Below are 18,191 nucleotides of genomic sequence, written 5' to 3' on the forward strand. Positions count from 1 at the left end.
ACTTTCAGACTCTCCTCAAAGCTGTTCTAATCTGATGTGTCGGGTTTCAGAACGAGGCTGTGCATGCATGTGAATGAATTATAGATTACAGTGGAGGGGATGTGCAACATATGCAATACAGACGACTCCGCCATAATATGGATGAGTCCGGGCCCTTTGTTATTGCGTGTAAGTGTGATTTCAAAGAAATTTGAAAATAGACTTCAAAGAGTCCACACTACCGCACATTAAGATTGAGTTTCAGGAGTGCAGAAGATGAAACAGGTGCTGGCTTCTACATAATGGCCTTGCCTTTGAATAACGCACTAGCCTTGATCCTTTTCTCAGCTCCAACAAATGATTGGGATGAATCTGACCATTGTGAAAGTAATAGCCCCTCCAGGACAGTATCAATAAGGGTGCATAAAACCAGTTGTGAACCATGACTGTTAGAGCTAGGCCTTCAGTTCAGGCCTTAAATGTCAAAACTCACAAAAAGAACATCTCTAAGATGATGGTAATTTCGGTTATGGGATTCTGGTAGTATGTTAGCGATAAGCTAGCGGCAATTTACATGAACACTTTTTGGCCATCCAAGATTAAATGCAGACGTTTGAAGCTTGTAAAATCCATTCCATGTAACAGACATATTTAAATATATTTCATCATGTATGTTGCAGTTGTACAGAGACTGTAAAGACCTGCTTTAGAGCTGCCACTGCTGTTTTCCATTTTTTGTTACTGAAATGCATAGACTATCACCTGTGTTCATCAGTTGATCAGTTTTCCTTATTAAATTTGTAAGAGATGTTATATGTACAGAAACATTCATTTTTTGCACATTTTTGTCATTTTGTTATATTGAAGCATATGGATAAGATGTAGAATAAGTGTAGACTCCAACCTCTTCACACAGGTCACTACATAATTCACTGCATAACTATAAAATTTGGATTATTTACAGAGCATTGTAATTACAGCATTGGTGTAATTGAATAATTTTTAAAATATTTGAGCAACATTCTTTATAGAAACATTTATACAGATTTCTGATGTAAACTTTGTTTTAAGTGCTGACCATGCCTGATGACGGGGCAGGCACAAGGCTCGGGGCCGAAGCCTGTTGTGGAAAGGCGAGGCACAATGGTGGTACCAGTGAGAGGGAGGCTGGTGAAAGCAAAACCATTGAAGGCTTCAGCATGAAAGCGCTGTGGTGAGCAGTGGAGTGGTTGATGAGCTGGTGTTGCAGAGAGAGCGGACACCACTCCATGTGGCGCAGTGAGGCTGGGCCTGGCAAGTAAGCAGAGGTAGGCCAGGAGTTTGGTTGTGGGCTGAGGGTCGAGTGCAGTGTGGTTGGCAGATGGCTCATCACGTTCACCATCAAGGGCTCGCCAATATCCCTACTGTGATCAGGCATGCTCACGAACACCGCGAGGGGCACACCAAGAGGCTGGGAGATGACCATTGTCCAGCTCAGGTCCATCACCAGTGGCAGAGGTTGGGCCCCAGTGCATGCAAGCAGCACTCATGACAGCTTTAATAGTGTGGTGGATGGCTGAGCAAGCATAAGGCGGCTGGTTGCTACCATTGCTCCCAACTATTTGGGATTTACTGGCATGCTGTGGAGAGTTCCACCATGTGCTAGAGATGCCATAGTGGCAAGGATGTGGCCCCGGGTGAGAACTGGTGTCCTGGCTATGTAGCGACCTGCTACTGGGGACTTTAATTTTGTTCAAATGTCGTTGTTTGTATGTGCTGCGATAGACTGGTGATCTGTCCAGAGTGTTTCCTGCCTTCCGCCCAATGAGCACTGCGATAGGCTCCAGCATGCCCTGCGTTCCAGGGGGATAAGGGGTTTGGATGATGACTGAGTGAGTGTTTGTTAGTGTAAAGATTTATAGTGTGTCATTTGTGGTTTATTGTGTCTGGGAGTGTGGGAGTTTTGTCATGGGGGTTGGTCACCTTGAGGGCGACACCTTGGCAAGGGGTGACTTCCCCTGAAAGATCAGTGCTTTGCATTTGCCTTTCTGCCCTGGTGTTTAATGAAAAACACTTCTCATTATGGAATCATGGCCTCCTCAGTGTCTTACTCTATGCTGATGCCACAGTAGTTTTGTAATGTAGAGTGAATAGTATAAAACAATTAACTGTTTGGAATTTTCATAGGGGATAAAAGTACAGGCTGTATGTTAGCCTGGCTAGCTCTCACTGAGTTGTTTATATGCCTCAAAATGGTGCTGTAGTACATCCACCAAGAGGCTGATTCAAATAATGTAGGTATAAATTTTGTGACTTATGCATCAACAAACGCTTGGAAAAAGTGTCTTTAATACTACAAAAAACAATCTTCAAGGTGAATCTTATGAAATGTCTCAGACAGACAGGTTACAAAGCTATGGAAATACAAGAAGATAATGAGAAACACATTATTTAAACCTATTCATCTGCACAGAAAAAGCGGTGTTAGGTTGTGCCCCGCTCTCCCCCACCATAGGTAAATCAAATCTGATGATTATAGGAAACTTTATCACACTGACTCAAAGCACTATCAATATGATGTCAGCTTTAGCTTACTTTGAGAAATTGCTTCAGATCTAAACATACTTGTAGAGGTGCTAAGGGGCTAATACTGTAATAACTGTGGCCTATCATCTTGTTTTCCTTCCATTTGCATTCTCATACTGCTTGTCCGAAGACAAAGGTCACACACTTTGAGCCGTGCCAATGCCATCGCACTGTAAACACAATTATATGGCAGCAAACAAGTCAATAGAGTTGTTGGAGACTTTTACATAATTAATTCCTCTCCATTATCATCCAAGGACAAAATACATAAACATCACTTTGATTTCTGAAGGGTGAATCATCAGCCTCATCACTGTCTAACAAAAGATTTTCTTGCCTTTTTTATTCATGAAATTGTTCCTCCTCTCTCCTTGGGATTAACAAGAACAATGCCATACATGCAACTTTTGTCTACGGAAGCACGCTCTCCGATGACTTGCCTTTTATCTGTAAGCAGAGCTAACAATGCCATGTTTCATGATTTCACTGAGACTCATCCTGATGTTCCCTCAGATCTTGTACTCTCCTCAGTCCCAAATTATTAATTCAACAAACACCATGTCTCATCACACAAAGCACGCAATGAAACATTAGCCTGCTGAGAATGACTAATTGTGCATTAGGCAGGCTGTGAGTAAGGCATCTTCTTTAATGAATATGCTTCTTTAATGAAGAAGTTGCATCTAAATTTAATTAAATGTTCTTTTAGGATTCAAAAAATAAGAGATTATGTTATCCTACAAGGATAAACATGTATAGTGGTGTAAATATATAAACAGTGATAAACTAAAAAGCTTGAACAAGTGGGGAAACATAACAGGAGCAGATGCTGATACAGACAGGTGTACTGAATGATTTAACATCCTGCCATGCTCTGTGGCATGTATGAAAATGTTGAGCAGGCCCAGTTAACCTCAATTGTGGATCAACATGGTGAGAGGAAAAAATCTAAGAAACTTTGAAAGAGAGTTTCTTATTGGGGTACGGATGGCACGAGCTTGGGCTGGCTGACTGAAGTAACACTGAATTTAGATCTATGGGAAAGACATTAGTAAATAGGATTGGAAATTGGAATAGTACACATTCAATAACCGTGATGCTCGTACATTAAGGGAAAACAGATGAGAAACTATTCCTCAAGTGACTGAAAATGTCAATGCAGGATATGATCAGACTGTCAGCAAGAATTATTTGTTCACAACTACGTAGAGAGAGAATTTATTGAATGGCTATAGTGCAAGAACCCCAAAGACAAATGCACATCTAAGAGTTCAGGGGTATAAAAACAACAGGCGCTGATTAATAGATCTGTGGAAAAAGTGATCTGGTCAGACCGGTCATCCTTCAACATGTTCTCCTTAAGTGGGAGAGTGCATGTGTGGTATACACCAATAGAATGGTAGAGGTCTGAATAACCCCTACACTCTTAAAAAAGATGGCTCTTCAAAGGTTTTTTTAGTAAAGAAAAAAATGGTTCTGTATAAAACCCTGAACATTACATAAGGAAGGAATAAAGGGTTCTTTGCATCACAAACGGGTGGAGAATGTGCTGTAGATGGTAAAATAAAGCACCCAAAAGGGTTCTGCTATTGTTATGATGTCAAGCTTGTATCAATAGAAGAACCCTTTGGGTGCTATATAGATCACTTTTAAAAACTATAGAACATTCTCCATGAAACTGAAGAACCCTTTCATAATGCAAAAAACCTTTTATCATACAAAGGGTTCTTTGAGTGTTCATGGTTCTACATAGAACCATTTTCTTTACTAAAGAGCCTTTGGAAAACCATCTTTTTTAAGAGTGTACATTAAGGGGCTCTGGTGGCTCTATAGTGCTTGGTGGGCATTTTGCTGACATGTTTTGGGTCCTTTTGTTTTAGAAGAAAGCATCAGTACAAATCAATGCAAAGTTGTTTTGACTGCGATGGACTGGCGACCTGTCCAGGGTGTATCCTGCCTTCCGCTCAATGACAGCTGGGATGACAGCCCCCCGACCGTGACCCTATCTGGATTAAGCGGTTAATGATGATGATGATGACATTTATCCTGTGATGAAACATTTCCACCCTGATCCAGGATGGCAATGCCCCCTTCACAGGGCACGAGGGGTCACTAAGTGGTGTGATGAATATGAAAATCATGTTGATCATATGCTATGGCCTTTGCACCATATTTCAACCCAATTGAAAACCTATAAGAGATTTTGGCTTAATGGCAGCCCAACACCTTATAAAACAATTATTAGTCTCGAATTAGTCTCTTGACCATCAATAGACAGCAATAATTATTGTATATGTGCTGTAGTGAAAGGTCAGGCAATGTGGTCCCATGTCCATACATGTCTAGACTTGTCCTGTCATGCTGTCATGTATTGGCTCTTTGCTGCATCTGTCATTAAGTGTCAATTCAGCATCTTGTTCATAGATTATTAGCAAAATATCACTATTTGGAGAGATGTTTATCTTTGTTCTCACTCCTTCCAGATTCCAGACCTTCCTGACTGTTTAAGGTTGTCTATCATGCGCTTCCAAGCTCTGAAACAGAACTGAGTTTCAAAGCAGTTCCTCATTATTCAAATTTGCGGAATAGACTGTATGCTGTGCTGTTATTGGTATAGAGTACTCTGTATGATCCAGGCCAGGCCATGTCCACAGAGAAATTTACCCCCTCAACACGCAACAGCTGAGTTCTCCCTTGTGGTGAAAGTTTATCATGATGCAACGTGGCTGAAACCCAGTGTGGATTTCTGGGTATTAAGGGGTGCTATGAAACTTGTGTGTAGCTATCTGCCAAAAGTGTGTTTCCCAAATGATGTTCTTGTCATAACAAACTGATGACACGAGCCAAAACAGGGAGCGATGTGTCTGCTGCGATTACACGGGCCTTGAAGGAGAAAAGTTCAAAGCATTCATCATGGCCCAGACCCAAAGTCTGACAGACATTAATGCAATAGGAGTGACTTCTGTCAAGATGACAGTTTCATCGTGCACTCTGGCTTGCTGCTTTCTCCCCCCAATTCACTGAAGGGCTAAGGTACATGTTTGAAGTGTTGCTTGAGATTTCAAATGCCATTGTGGACATGTGAGAGCAAGACTTGAGAAAAACATGGAATGGGTATCAATGACAAAAGAATGAAAACAGGCTTGGTGGAGAGATTTTAAATGCTGTGGTTTGCTTGGCTCTGTAAGCGAAGGTTGACAGACATTAAAATATATTTGTAAGGTATTTCTATTGATATCCTTTAAAAATATCCCTTTATCAAGCTAAGCTTGGTCACACTTTAATAGATGGTCTCATATATATCTACAGCTGCTTAAATCATTAACAAACTTTCTGGTGATACTGAGGTTGAGGTAAGAGTTAGGGTTAGGGATAGATTTAATAGAATCACACATAACTTCAAGTTCAGTTGCATTTAGCAGATATTGAGCATCTACAGTGGACCATTTAAATGAAGTGTTACCTTAATCTTTTTTTGATGCATCTGTACACAGTCGATTACCACAGACCACAATTTTCATGTGTTTCATTGTAATTAAAGCAGAACACTTATTGATTTGTAAAACACGTCTAATAGAAGCCACTGGGCATTTGCTGAATTCCATTAGTAAACATTTATGCATGTATTTTTGATAAACACTTTTACAAATTCATCAGTCAAAACTGTTTCTAAATTAAGTGGAATTCATTCTTTCAGAGATGGGACAAGTTTTCCAGATGGAAGAATCTGCTGGTAATTTGAATGACTAATGTAATGGTCTAGGTGGACTTTTCTAATTGCCAATGGATAGCAGAAAATCTCAGCACAAGCAAAAGTGGCTGGGACTGCCCATCAGTGCAGGTTCAACTGTGGCAGATAGCCTGCTTTCACCAGCCTACCAGCCATGCTCTTTAACTTTAATTAACAACTTGTAATTCAGCTGCAACTTCATCTTTCTTGTTATTCTTCATCTTGGCTACCAAGAGGGCTTCAACAGTGTTAAGCTTGGCTACAGCAACCAGGAAAAACTTGTGGGAATCCACTCCAGCAGCAAATGGAGTGATTCAAAATAAACTTTAGTTACTTTAATTAGTTTCTATACATTACTAATGAAGTGCTTACAAACTAGCAGAAAAACCAAGCGATAGGAATGTGATCAGTTTGCACTACAGTCATCTCTTGTAATATTGTTCACAGATCATATAGTGCACATTGGAGAAATCATATCAGACATGCCTTCTTAAAAATATGCTCTGAATCCATGTGTCGTTATCATATAAATCACAATAAAAACACAAAAGTACGTAAACGCAAAATAAACTTCATGCTGTAGCTGTGTTTTTGCCTGCCGACTATGGCCGAACATGGGAAAGAACCGCTGAGTTCTTGGAAACTGCACAGGTTTTCTGGTTGCTGTAGTGTCCATGCATGCTTAAAATTCCTGTTTTCCAAATGTTTTGTGGGGTGGGGTTGACCTATTGCCCTCCTGTAGTTGGCACCTATGTTAAACCCTCATGCAGGCCTCATCCTAAGACCTGCATTATTTTAATTCAGTAGCTATAGGTCCAAATTCATGCTATGTAGCCATTTCTAACATGTATTCACAAAATTCAGCAACTGCCCATTGGTCATGTAAAAAAGGAGTTTTACGTTAGCAGGTTAGATTGGCAAATACACAGAACAAGTCAAAATGACTGTGTATAGTAATATATGATACAATACAGATGCAGCATAAGATTAGATTAAAAAGAGCTGGCACATTCTGTTAACCTCAGGAACCAAAAGCAGATATTTGGCCTTTTTTCCTAATCAAAGCTACATTTTAGTGCTCTCTGAAGCCACCAGCATATAGAGAAAGATCACATTGAAGCTTTTATCCACACATATTAATGCTGATTCCTGTGGGCTTACTGCTTTTATGGGTTTGGGTATGCATTAACCTTGACAGTGCATAGATAATGTGTATTGTTTGTGAATGAAAACCTGTAAGATGAACACTGTCTGCTGCCTAATCCTTCTCATAACACCAAAAAAACTAGCTCAACTAATAGTGGACAAAAGCAGCTTCGTATAACATTAAATGCCTTTTAAATTCTTAGTTTACAGTCTCTGAGACTCCACACTCTTTTTAGCATTTTCATATTGCCTGTGAATATGCTGTGGTGAGCAATGCCTCAGTGAGCTAGAAAGCAGGTCTGCTGCTCAAATATTGCTCAGAGAATATTGAGTAGTAAAGAGAATATTCAGATGCAGGCATTCATGGTGGGTTAAGAGCTTTAAAGTGAGATGCTACACACACACCTTTGGCACAGAAGAGAAAGTGACTCCTAAAAAGAGGTGCCAAGTAACAGAAGGTAAGAAAGACATTGCATAAACATGATTTCACCTTTAAAAGGTTTATAATGAATGTATGAGAAGGCTGTGTGTGTTAGCATAGCCATGTCCAAAGCTCTCTTTGAGAAAGCTCAGAATTTAACTACCATCCAGCACCTTGTTTATCTAATCAGTCTTTCATTGAATTAAATCAGGTATGCTGCTGATAGAATTTAACAAGTCCAAACAGTGGCTGGAGTGTACCGAGCTGTCAGGAACCAAACCTGGGTTTTATTGACTGTATTCTTCCAACCCACATATTAATAACAAATGGAAAGTTTCATTAATGGCTTTCTTGAGAAAACATCAACTTCCACCATAATACATCAAGTCTAAAGTATCATTCACAAATATGCTATGATTGGGCAGAGTGCACTGGACAGTGTTTGTGGGAGACAGACTAATAGAACCATCAACAAAGTGGAAAGCTCCAGTTCCCCTCGAAACAAGACTTAACCTTGAGGTATGAGAGCAAGAGGCCACAATCTTTGAAGAGTTTAAAAGTTCACATTCAAAACATCATGTGAACAGACACTGTTGCTGTATCTGGACATTTGTGGGAAAACTGGAAAGTCTGCTCACCCCATTTTCACGTTCATTCTGCATTCATTGGAGTTTCACATGAACCCAGGGTGCACACTATGAACAACAATGTTATTAAATACATGAATAATTATATTCCAATGAAGCGTATATGCTGTCGTTCAAAAGTTTGTAATCACTATTTTCAATATGTATGAAATAACTGTGTTGTGATGCAGGATTTCAAGTAATTAAGATCCTGGGAAAATAAAATAAGATTAACATCCAGACTGCCTAGTACTGAAATATTGAAAAAAAACATCTGGTTGCTGTCTAGTCGTGTAAGTTATTATTAAATAAAATAATAGTAAACACTAATGATATGTGATTCCAAACTTTTGAATATTCATATATTGCCTGTTAATGATATTGTTAAAAAAAAGAAAAGAAAATGACGTCACACCGCAGCAAATGAAGTTTAGATGTGTGTGTGTGTTGTGTGCAGAGTCTTGTGTAGCTGCTGTGTGGTACTTGTAAGCCCTCCTGTGTGTGTGTGTGCGTGTGTGTGTGTGTGTGTGTGTGTGTGTGCGCGCGCGCGCGCCGTCCTCCACTCTCGTTGCTCATCTTTAATGCGCGGCCGTGCTGGGCGCGCGGTATTGATTTGTAAATGCACACCATGTGTGTTTATCCGGGCCACATTCCTGCCCTTGTTTCAGCCGCGCCATTAGCATAGGGCGAGCGGCTGGGGGGGCGACGGGGCGACGCTTAGATGTGGCTTTAGCCTCCTCCTCTGCTGAAAGACGCGGAAGAACAAGGAGGGAGAGAGAGACAGAGAGAGGGAAAGGGAGGGCAGCAGGAGGAGGACGGCGTGATGGACGGAGAGGTGGAGGAAGTGAGGGCACTTTAGTGATGCTATGCTGGAGATTTCTGTCGTCCAATCATATTTCGCGAAGAGAGAGAGAGGAAAACATTACTGTAACGGTTATTTATTATATATGTTTACGTGTGTAGAATTTGATTGGAGTCCAGGCATGAGATCAAAAACTCATATTCTAAGTACTGAACAAATTCAGTAGTGTATATATGGTTCTGTAAGGGCTCTTTGGTAAAGAAAATGGTTCTATATAGAACCATGAACACTCCAAGAACCCTTTGCATGATTTGCATCTTGAAATGGCTCTTCAGATTGATGGAGAATGTGTTGTATATGGTTCTATACAGAACCTTTTTTTTTAAAAAAAAGGGTTCTATGTGGCACGAAAAGGGTTCTTCTACTGTAATATCATTAATATCATAACAATGGAAAAACCCTTTCTGGTGCTATGGTATAGAACCCAGAAAACAGCTCTTTATAGCACCCAAAAGGTTCTTCTACTGATACAAGCTTGACATCGTAACAATAGCAGAACCTTTTTGGGTGCTTTGTAGAACTCTTTTCTTGGAGTGTTCATGGTTCTATATTTGAGTGTTCATTCATAGTGCAATATAGTAGCATATAGCTCCTCTCCTGGATTATAGTTCATTTAGGTTCTAAAGGGAACAAAAGAACAGAACAGTGACTCTAATGCATTGTAGGAACCCACCTGTTTAGTCTGCCTTACATTCTCCGGTCCCTTAAACAGTGCATTTCACTTTTATTTATTAAAAATCAGTTTACCATGATATGCACCCCTTAAATGACCTGAGAGCATGAGGTGGGTGAACAGGTGGGTCCCTACAATGCATTAGAGTGACTGTTTTGTTCTTTTGTTCCCTTTAGAAATAAAAGCACCTGATGTAGTATGTAAACATGCCATTCACTCCCCATCCCATCCAGTCTGTATATGGAAGCTAAGCTGCACAAACAGCTTTTTTTGAATTCCTGTGAAATCACAAAAAGCAATATGTTTACATCTATTCATCTACTCAGCCTACAGCCCTGTAGATAGAGATATGTAAACATAATGCTTTAGCACTTCCCATTTACACTGAAGTTATAAGGAGTGTTTCAACCCGGACTGCTTTTTGAGATGCAATACAGGCCAGCCAATCAGAACAGAGATCCCATCAGTCTTAAAGGGGCAGTCTCTTTCATTCTGAGGGATTGAGAGGGGTTGAAAATGGCCATGAAAATATGAATCATGACTTTTTGTGAATCTCAAGAAAGAAAAATAGGATATGGGCCCTTTAAGTGAGTGCCAAACGCTGTGTTTGGAGTATGTGAGGGAATGTGTGCACGCGCCTGCGTGTGGCTTTCTCTCAGCGCTGCACTTCCTAAAACAGTGGCTAGGGGGCGCGCTGCGGCCGGATGAAGGCGCGCTAATGTATTCGAGCCTGGCTTGCTGAGAGCTGGTCACATGGGGGGGCTGAGCGAGTTTAAAAGTGCTTTAGCTCCCCTTCAGACAGAGCAGTGTGAGCCGCTGGTTAAGACACACATACAGACACGCACGCGCGCGCGCACACGCACGGCTATAAACACGGACAGGACGCTCGTGCCTGCAACAGAGCAACTTTCTCCGCTGGAGCTTCTCTGACACACAAACACACACATACACACACACAGATACCCACCTTGTTGTTGCAGAAGACAGGACACACGCTGTGGAAGAGGAGGAGAGGGGCGCGCGAGAGAGCATCTAAGTGAGTAACCTGAGCTCTTACTTTTCTTTCCGTTGTCTTTCATTCTTGGCTGTTGAAGCTGGACGTTTGTGGACGTATGTTGGAGGACGAGGGGAGGTGGACAGAGCCTCCTTCGGCTTTTGCTTGTGCTCGTGCTTGTGATTGAAAGAAAGGATGGTAGAGGTTGGCGCGCGCCTGACAAGTGATTTGCAGAAGCTCTCCCCTCACCGAATGGATTATTTCACCAAGCGCGCAGTTTCGACCCACCTGTCAGCGGTCCTAATTGAAGCCTCGGCTCGAGCGCGCGCAGCCTGTGGTTATGAGAGCTCAAGCGCTCGCAATGCATGCACGTGTGAAAAGGGATGCGAGCAATAACGCACGTGCGAAAGCGATGCGATCGGCTCGCGCCGTCCAAGCAAAGGGGAAAGAAACACAACTGTTGCCTTTCGCGCCCCTGGAGAATAGAGGGCCAGAAGAAAGTGACCGGCTAACTGAGAGAGAGAGAGAGAGAGAGAGAGAGAGAGAGAGAGAGAGAGAGAGAGAATGAAAAGAAAGAGAGAGAATGAAGAGAGAGAGAGAAAGAATTAGAATAAAAGGAGAGAGAGAGAGAGAATGAAAAGTGTGTAGGAGAGAGACAGAGAGAAATTGAAAAGAGAGTTAGAATGAAGACAGAGAGTGAAAGTATGAGAATGAAAGGAGAGAGAGAATGAAAAGTGTGAGAGAGAGAGAGACAGAGAGAAAATGAAGAGAGAGAGAGAGAAAATAAAAGAGAAAAAGAGAATTAGAATGGAGAGAGAGAGAGAAAGAGAGGAAAGAAAGAATTAGAGTGAAAGTGGCAGGGGCATTCAAAAGCCCTGACACTGGGCAGACAATTAGCCCTGGCTTCTGTTATCTGTGGCTTTTCTGCTGCCGCTGCCCCAAAGGCGCGGGTCAGGGGATGAGCTGACCCTGTGTCAACACTCCTGCATGGGAGCCATTATCAAGCCCTGATTGATTAGTTTTAGCGGAAATCCCTTCTTCACTGCACCCCCTCCTCCGCCTTCTGCTGCCCGGGCCGGCCTGGGTTTGTTCTTTATAGCTGCTGGACCTGTCCGTCCTAAGTTTATAGATAGCCCAGACAGAATCTGCTCTGTTTCTAATCTCTGTCTCTCTCTCTCTCTCTCTCTCCATCTCTGTCTGTCTCTCTCTCTCTCTCTCTCTCCACACTCTCTCAGTACCTCTCTCTCTCTATTTTCTCCTTATGTTCTCTTTGAGAAAAGTCATTATTCAAATCAATAGCTGTAAAATTGGGGACGTTCCCATAAAAGCGGGGACGTCGCTGTGTGTGCTGCTTACACATCGACAGCTCTGGGAGTGAAATCTTCTCCATTTGTTTTTCTTCTCTCTCTACTTTTCTTTACTTTGTCTAAGGATGGGATTTAGCATTATTCCTTTGGAGGTCTTAGCTCCTTGGCTGTAAAAGTGAGGACATGCCTGTATGTGCTGCTTATACATTGACCGCTCGAGGATAAAATCACCTCTGTTTCTTTTTCTTCTCTTACTTCTATCTTTCTTTGTCTCCACCTCTCTCTCTCCTTCTTGCTTGTCTCTCCTTGACTCTGTCTTTACCGTCTCTCTGGGACATGCCGTTATTCACTTGGTAGTCTTAAGTCTTTGGCTGTAACAGTGGGGACATCCCTCTATGTGATGCATGTACATTGACTGCTCTGGGGGTAAAATCATCCCTACTTGTTTTTCTCCTTACTCTTCTTCCCTCTTTTCTCTCTCTTCCATCTGTCTTGCTCTCTCTTGTTTCTCCTTTACTCTGGGACATGCTGTTATTCCTTGGTGGGCTTAAGCCTTTGGCTGTAAAAGTGGGGTCATCCCTGCATATTGGTTATTCATTGACACCACAGAGGTAAACTCTTTCTCTCTCTCTCTCTCTCGCTCTCCCCCCCCCCTTTTTTCTTTCAGCTTTTAAATGCTCTGCCTTCCATGCATAAGCCCCTCGAAGGGGGGCAGGGAGCATTGGGCTAAGTTGACAGTGCTTTAATGAGTCCCTGTTTCATGCCTTGTTGAAGGTAATGCTTGAAAAGGATGCAGGACAGCTACTTTTTCCCTAAATGAGGCGCTCCTCTTTCTCAGGGCCACAGATCCCTTCGTAAATCCCCCCACTCAGGGACACTTAACAGGCTGGCCGCTTAGATCTGTTAAGGTGCTGTCCGGTGCTGTGGTGCTCTGTTAACATTGTCTGAGCAAATAACAAGATAAGAGGTCAGTGCTTGTTGTGCCACAACTTGCACAACCTGTGATTTTAGGAGGTAAATAAAATAGAGGAGTCAATAAAAGAAGTGAGGGTACCGAAGGAGGCTTTGCTCAGACTCCATCAGTAGGTCTAAACTTTCATACTTACTTTCATACTCACTCCTGTGACTGCTTACTTTACACCCTTAAAAGTGGTTCTTCACAGATTCTTTAGTAAGAGCAATGGTTATGTACAGAACTATAAGAACCCAAAGAACCAATGGTTATTTGCATGATTAAATGGTTCTTCTCTATGACATAAAGCCTGTTGTTTGAGTTCTTTTAAAAATAGCACCAAAAAGGGTTCTGCTTTTGTCACAGACTTTTTGCTCAAAGTCATAGAACCTTTTTTAGTACTATATAGAACCCTTTTTGCTAAGAGTGTACATAGTATAAGCAAGTAAAGTATAAATAAGTATGTAAAAGTGCTTTGAATGTATACAGGTTCCTGTTCTCGGAAAAATTTAAGTGGAATTATAATCTTTACATTATTAGAAGGTTCTTAAAACTTTGAAAAGGTTCTTCACAATTACACAACTCATTTCCAAAATGGGTCTATAAAGGACCATTCACTGAAACGTTCTTTCAGAAAGTGGTTCTTCCATTGCATCACTCCAAAGAACCCTTTTTTTTTTTGCAACTTTATGATTAAAGAATGCACTTTCATAGTAGATACAGAAAATCTTAAGGTTATTATTTGAGCAATAAGCCAAGGACTTAAGGGGTTAATCACCAGATAATACTGTAGTAGAAGTCTTGAGAAGCTGTTAATGTCCGTGTACAAAAACCAATGCATAAAAGTTCATTTTTCTCCTTTTTCACTTTCGAATGGCACCACAGGCCGATGCATTTCTCTTGCTGTTTTCACTCACGGGGGTGAAAGCACAGGCCCCTCGCTCGCCCTCTGCGCTCTAATCTCCTGGTCCCGCCTCGCAGCCATGTTTATGATTCAAACAGAAGAAAAGTAAAATAACACTAGCATAATATTTCCCTTAACATACTTACCCCTTGGATAAACATCCTTAAACAGATGTCAGAAGGGAGGGCGATCACAGGCAGTGGGGGTTAGCGATGCGTCTCTCTCTCTAACATACACAAATTCTACAAATTAGAAGCTGGTGCTGGAAGAATCCGCCAAGCTTCATAGCTCTCACCTCAGGCTTCTGGTTTCAGGTCCAGCATTTAGATCCACTGGGCTCAGGTGTTAGATTTTGGTATTTCATATACACAGGCAAAGGCGACATACAGCATCCTTTGTCACATTTTATCCATTTGATAGTCATTTTAACTAGCGATTTTTCCACCACATGAAGTAAATAAGACCTTTTGTTCTTCTGCCTTTTCCAATTTAGCCCTTCACTGAGCTACATAATGCATTGTTGCTTCATTTCAACAATTACTTTAATCACAAGTCAGTGAAATGCCTTGTTATGTTTTAGTCCTCTGTTGCTATAAAATACACAGTACATGACAGCACAGATGCTTTATCACAACATACATATAGGCTTATTGTTTGCATATTATTGCCATGGAAATGCAGCTGTAGTTTAGGTTTGGTTTAAAATCAGTCTTTTGGCTAAACTCTGGGCTGAGTCGTCTCAAACTTTCATGTTCATAGAGTCCTCCAAGCTCAGACCTTTCACAAGGTGGCCCTCGCTGTCATTTCCACATCCGTTTACACTCTTCTTCAGCTCCGCCTGCCATGGACACCATTCAGCCAGTGGGTGATCAAAGCTGTGCTGCTTTTATGAATATGCAAACCCTTAAACCCCCCCCACTGGAAAGAGATCTACAGATTTGCCTCCTCCTCCAAGCTAATTAATCCCCAGGCTGCATAAAATCTATTATTCTGCCTTTTAAACGCCTCCACAAAGCCCTGTCTGTTAGCCGAGTCACATCACTCCAAGACCTGAATTACAACGAGCCCATTTAGCCCAAGCATGGGGCTGAACCTGCGCCTGCATGTCAGTGGTGCATTTCCTCAGCATTTGACAGCAAAGAGATTGCAGGGCTGTGTTATGACATCCGTCCCAGTTCCCCTGCAGTCGCTCTCTTGAATGGAAACTAGTACTTTGTACTCCTCTTTAAAGTGACTGAGTGGTCCAGGGAAGCCCTGTCTGGCAGGCACAAAGGCTCACACTGAGTGCAGGCATACAGATTCGTTCAACCTGGGTGCTTGCTGGATGTCTTTGAAAAGGCAACCCCTAAATAAGTTGTGCCTCAATGGCGCACTAATTTGTGTGTATGTGCAACAGGCTGATGGTGGGATTGGTCTTTTATTGTGATCCCATATTAGGTTTGAGGTTCCTGTAATTTTGACCGCCAGTTCAAAACTGGTGCTGGAACAGTGGTCTGAAGCTTTTGCTTCTTCTGGCAAGCAAAAGACTTTAATATTTATCAATATTGACTTTAATAGCCTTACTTTTAATATAGTTAGCTTTATCCAGTATTTTTGATTGCTTGTAAGGGCCTACTGTCAGACATAATTATTGAACATAGCGTTTTTATGAACCCACATTATCATTTGGTACAGAAAGTTACAATGCAATATTGAGGCTGGCCTAAAGGTGTGTTGCTTTTAAACCACTTTTCCATTGCATGGTACCTGCTCAACTCGACTCGCCTCTACTCGAGTTTAGAACCAGCTACTTCGTTTTCTACTGTAGATACAGTAACCCCCCTCAATACAAGAGGGCATGCTAACCTGGTAGCTAACATTAGCATGTGTGTTTAGGGTGATAGTGACGATTCTCCCATTTTTCCACATCACATTTTGGTGTAGGCTCAGCTCGCTTGGAATCTTGATGGAGGTGATAACAAAATAGCACTAGGTAACAGGTTTGCCTAATAAAAGACCAAAAAAGGCAAGTAGAGTCGAGTCGAGTCAAGCCGGTACCATGCAGTGGAAAAGTGGCTTTAGTTCAAAGCTGATTTGGGAATATTATCTTGCTATTGCAGAGTTTTGGGCTCCATAATTTGTTTTATATAACAGTTAGCTCAGAGACACAATCTAATTGGTCAAGGAATGTTCTATCCAGATTGTTATCTGCGATCAACACATTTTTCACAATAACTGTATCATTCAGCATACTCACTAAGTAATGACTCTCTTTTATGTTGCTGCTAAGTGTTACCACGTTTCTAGTTTAGCATATAGTAAAACAGGAAGTGAAAACACTAGATAATATCTAAAAGATCATTTTTAACCTGCATCCTGTTTGTTCAGATTCTGAAGAAGAGCATGACAGCAGGACTATATCACATTCTGAACTTGTCATTGCCACTAATCAAGCTTTTCCATTGGAAGCTATACTGGTGGAGATAGGCTGTTTAATGCTTTACAGACTGATGGCAAGAAAACAACATTCAGGTTTAATCTGGGAAGTATTGAAAAAGCTGAGCTGAACCTTATATTGTGATATTGTGTTTCCTCTGTACTAGGTGAGAACATTTTAATGCAGAATGAATTGCTAATATTAATGCTTTTTATACAAAGTTTGGAGCTTCTGTGCTTGGCTTCTCTATTTCTTTATTCTTTGCTTGACTTGTTTACTTGTTGGAACTGTTGTAGTAGAGCAATAAAACATCACAGAATGCCATAAATTATTTTTTATTCATTTTTAAAATTAATTAATACATTTTTAACCACATCTTGTGCACATGGTGAGCAGGCAAAAATATATTTTTGCTGCTGCAATGTTCATATGCATAAATTTTTAGATCATTGTGCTACAGCATCTTTTTTTTGGTAACTTTTCATTGTAGGACCAACTACATCAAAACATAACAAACTAGTAACTGCACCCCTTTTAAATAGATGCTATCCCTAGAAAATACTGACTCTCCTCTCTAGCTCTCGCATGGGCTTTTAATCTATTAACTGCTGATCCTTAAACACTAATCAATGTGGCCTTTTATATTTCCATTAAACGAGAGAGGTAAATGAATAAATAAAGCATGCTGTCAGAGTGGACAGCTTCCTCTCCTCTGAAAGCCTTTTCAATATAGTCCCATGCTCCATAGCGTGTGCGTGGCAAATCGCGTTAGCGTGCTAGGATGCCCTTTATTTGCCTGATTTTTCTCCCTCCCTTCACTTTCGATGGAGCGAACACATTAGCAAGTGTTTGATAGTGAGCACACTCTTATTATTGAAAGGGTTGGGAGTGTTTTAGAGAAGGAGATTATGTTAAGCCCTATTTGGAAAGCAACAGGCCACTAGCTAGTGTTGATCTACTGGGCCAGAGTTTATTTCAGTGGTCTGAGTGTAGAATGGAAGGCCACTGTGTACGTCCAGCTTTTGCTCATACTAAAATAAGTAATAAAGAAAAAAAAGAAAGAGAGAAATAAGAAATAAAGAATACTTTCTCTACCCCAGGGAGGCCATAGTGAGGAGAGGAGCCCTACTGCTCCAGCAGCTACTCCACGATATTAATAATTACATGGCTAGCAAGCTTGGTTGGAGCCGCTCTCTGCCTGCGTCTTGGCCAGCTGCTGCTTGCCTGCATGGTTTCAACCCGATAAGAGTCTTTCTCTTTGGATGTTGAGAGCTACACTCTTAGAAATAAAGGTGCCAAATGGGTTCTTTGGAGTGATGCCGTAGAAGAACCACTTTCAGTTGCCTGAAGAAGGTTTTGATGAATGGGATGTAAATGAGAATGGGTGTGAGCCTCCACAAGGTTCTATACCAATTAAAGGTTCCAAACCAAGAACCATTTAGGAACCTTAATTTTTAGAACTGTACTCTCACAAGCATATAGGCATTCTACGCTCAATAGAAAGGTGTCCAGATCCAGTCCTGGAGGTCCTTAGCGTTTTTCTGCAGTGGCCATTCCACTCTAAAAATGGAAATTATATTGGATATTTTTAGTTAATATAAAAGAGTAAACTAGGC

At 41.3% G+C, this 18,191-nt stretch overlaps 1 protein-coding gene across 2 annotated transcripts in view; it reads left to right on the forward strand.

The window, feature by feature from the left end:
* The first annotated feature begins 10,778 nt into the window (after window positions 1–10,778).
* The window catches only part of cntfr (ciliary neurotrophic factor receptor), a 227,207-nt gene continuing 219,794 nt past the window's right edge, over window positions 10,779–18,191 (forward strand). For both annotated transcript variants that reach the window (XM_036595220.1, XM_036595221.1), the window contains exon 1: window positions 10,779–11,038. The gene's annotated coding sequence lies outside the window, so the exon portion shown is untranslated. The remainder of the gene's footprint in view (window positions 11,039–18,191) is intronic.

This window comes from Colossoma macropomum, unplaced genomic scaffold (assembly GCF_904425465.1).
Source record: "Colossoma macropomum unplaced genomic scaffold, Colossoma_macropomum, whole genome shotgun sequence".
Classification (NCBI taxonomy): domain Eukaryota; kingdom Metazoa; phylum Chordata; class Actinopteri; order Characiformes; family Serrasalmidae; genus Colossoma; species Colossoma macropomum.